Source organism: Prionailurus viverrinus, unplaced genomic scaffold (genome assembly GCF_022837055.1).
Source record: "Prionailurus viverrinus isolate Anna unplaced genomic scaffold, UM_Priviv_1.0 scaffold_68, whole genome shotgun sequence".
Lineage (NCBI taxonomy): Eukaryota > Metazoa > Chordata > Mammalia > Carnivora > Felidae > Prionailurus > Prionailurus viverrinus.
In genome coordinates this window covers 306,998-310,471 of record NW_025927630.1, presented here as the reverse complement: position 1 = coordinate 310,471, position 3,474 = coordinate 306,998, and positions in this window count along the sequence as shown.

Sequence of the window (3,474 nt, the reverse complement as noted above, 5' to 3'; positions counted from 1 at the left end):
CATGCGGAGAGAGCCTTATCTAGAGTTAGGGTTCGGTCCAGGGACGTCGCCAGGGCCAAAGCGACTCCGGTCTGGTGATCTCCCTCGAGGCCTGAAATGAGGGCCCATGCCACACGGCAGCTCAAATGCAGGAATAGGGATCGAGGCTGGCTTCGGTTTCGGTGGAGGGTCCTTTTTCGGGGTAGGGTTAGGGTTAGGGTTAGGTCCCAGGAGGTTCCAGGCGCCGAACCCACAGCCGGGCAGTGGTCTCCCCGAAGGGCTGAGTTGAGGGCACAAGGGACCGTGCCGGTCAGGGACCCTCTTTGGCTGTCAAGGCCACACACGTCGATAAGCCCCTGGTCGAGGAGGCCTCCGGAATCCTCTCGGGAGCTGCAGCCAGGCCTGGGAATCGACATGGTGAGATTCCAAGGTCCATGCCGAGTCAGCCTGCACCGCTTCTGGACCCCAGGCACGTGATGCTGTCCGACCTTGGAATTGGGTCCTCATGAGGAGGGAGCCATAGCTAGGGTTAGGGTTTGGTCCAGGGATGTCGTCAGGGCCGAAGCAACTCCGGTCTCGTGATCTCCCTCGAGGGCTTAGATGAGGGCCCATGTCAGGAGGCGGCTCAAATGCAGGATTAGGTGTCGAGGCAGGCTTAGGTTTCGGTGGAGGGTCCTGGTTCGGAGTAGGGTTAGGGTTAGGGTTAGGTCCAAGGAGGTTCCAAGCGCTGAACTCACAGCAGGGCAGTGGTCTCCCCGAAGGGCTGAGTGGAGGGCACAAGGGACGGTGCCGGTCGGGGTCCCTTTTTGGCTGCCAAGTCCACACACGACGAAAAGCCCCTGGTCGAGGAGGCCTCCAGAATCCTCTCTGGAGCTGCAGCCGGGCCTGGGAAACGACATGGTGAGATTCCAAGTTCCTTGGCAAGTCAGCCTGCACCGCTTCTGTTCCCTATGCGCGTGAGGCTCTCCGACCTTGGAATTTGGTCCCCATGAGGAGAGTGCCTTAGCTAGGGTTAGGGTTCGGTCCAGGGACGTCGCCAGGGCCGAAGCGACTCCGGTCTCGTGATCTCCCTCGAGGGCTGAAGTGAGGGCCCATGCCAGGAGGCTGCTCAAATGCAGGATAAGGGAATGAGGCAGGCTTAGGTTTCAGTGGAGGGTAACGTTTCGGGGAAGGGTTAGGGTTAGGGTTAAGTCCCAAGAGGTTCCAGACGCCGAACTCACAGCAGGGCAGTGTTCTTTCCGAAGGGCTTAGTTGCGGGCACAAAGGACGGTTCCGGTCAGGATACCTCTTTGGCTGCCAAGGCCACACACGTCGATAAGCCCCTGGTCGAGGAGGCCTCCGGAATCCTCTCGGGAGCTGCATCTGGGCCTGGGAAACGACATGGTCAGCTTCCAGGTACCTTGGCAAGTCAGCCTGCACCGCTTCTGGTCCCCAGGCTCGTGATGATGTCCTACGTTGGAATTGGGTCCCCATGGGGAGAGAGCCTTAACTAGGGTTAGGGTTCGGTCCAGGGACGTCGCCAGGGCCGAAGCGACTCCGGTCTCGTGATCTCCCTCGAGGACTGAAGTGAGCGCCCATTCCAGAAGGCGTCTCAAATGCAGGAATAGGGATCGAGGCTGGCTTAGGTTTCGGTGGAGGGTCCTGGTTCGGGGTAGGGTTAGGGTTAGGGTTAGGTCCCAGGAAGTTCCAGGCGCCTTTCCCAAAGCAGGGCAGTGGTCTCCCCGAAGGGCTGAGTTGAGGGCACAAGGGATCGTGCCGGTCAGGGTCCCTCCTTGGCTGTCAAGGCCACACACGTCGATAAGACCCTAGTCGAGGAGGCCTCCGGAAACCTCTCGGGAGCTGCAGCCGGGCCTGGGAAACGACATGGTGAGATTGCAAGGTCCATGCCGAGTCAGCCTGCACCGCTTCTGGACCCCAGGTGCGTTATGCTGTCCGACCTTGGAATTGGGTCCCCATGAGGAGAGAGCCTTAGCTAGGGTTAGGGTTCAGTCCATGGACATCGCCAGGGCCGTAGCAACTCCGGTCTCGTGATCTCCCTCGAGGGCTGAAGTGAGTGCCCATGCCAGGAGGCGGTTCAAATGCAGGATTAGGTGTCGAGGCAGGCTTAGGTTCCGGTGGATGGTCCTGGATCGTGGTAGGGTTAGGGTTAGGGTTAGGTCCCAGGAGGTTCCAGGCGCTGAACTCACAGCAGGGCAGTGGTCTCCCCAAAGGGCTGAGTTGAGGGCACAAGGGACGGTGCCGGTCAGGGTCCCTCTTTGGCTGCCAAGACCACACACGTCGAAAAGCCCCTGGTCGAGGAGGCCTCCGGAATCCTCTCGGGAGCTGCAGCCAGGCCTGGGAAACGACATGGTGAGCTTCCAGGTTCCTTGCCCAGTCAGCCTGCACCGCGTATGGACCCCAGGCGCGTGGTGTTGTCAAACGTTGCAATTGGGTCCCCATGGGGGAGAGCCATAGCTTGGCTTAGGGTTTGGTCCAGGGATGTCTCCAGGGAGGTGGCATAGGGGGATGGGTTCAATGGGTGATGGGCTATGGAGGGCACTAGGGCACTAGTAGTGAGGATCACTGGGTGTTGTATGTAAGTGATGGATGACTACATTCCTTACCTGAAGCTAACATTACACTGCATGTTAACCAACTGGAATTAAATAAAAACTTGAAAAATGAGTACAAAAAAACCACATAAATACGTTTAAACTGCTCTAAATAAATACATGTTAAAAAGGAAAAAGGAAACTCATGTGAGGATGTCAATAGACACAGAACAAGCGTTCTGAGAAACTTTGGTATCCATTTGTGGTAAAAATCTCTTTAAAATTCTGTGTAGAAGGGTCAGATCTCAACATAACGAAGGCCATGTATGTGAAGCCCACAGCTAATGTCATACTCAGTAGTGAAATTGTGAACGATTTTCCGCTAAGATCAGGCACAAGACAAGGATTCCCTAGATATGTGAAGGGGATTGGATGATGCAGGCTTCTGGTTATGCAATGAATGAATCACAGATAGAAGATATAGCATAGGGCACATAGAGAATGGTACTGGAGTAGGGATGCATGGTGACAGATGACAGCTACACCTGTGTTAGCGTAGCAGAATGTATACATTTGCCAATGACTATGTTTTTCATATGAAACTAATGTAACATAGTGTGTCAGCTATTCCCAAATAATATGTTGTTTTTTTTTAACTAGGTAAAGGACTGAAATAAAAAGTTTAATATAAAAGAACCTGTTAATATCTAATCAAGAAATGCAGTGAAGTTCCAAAGTATAAAGTCACCATATCAAATTCTGTATCATTCCTATACACTAACCCAATTATCTGAGAAGAAGTAAAGAAAACAATCCCATTTATAGCATCAAAAACAATAAAAATTATAGCAATACCGTTAGCCAAGGAAATGAAAATCTCTCTACAGAAAACTATAAAACCTGTGTGCAGGAATGGAAGAAATTCAATTTGGGTGAAAGAAAGGGGAGAACACACAAGTCAGTG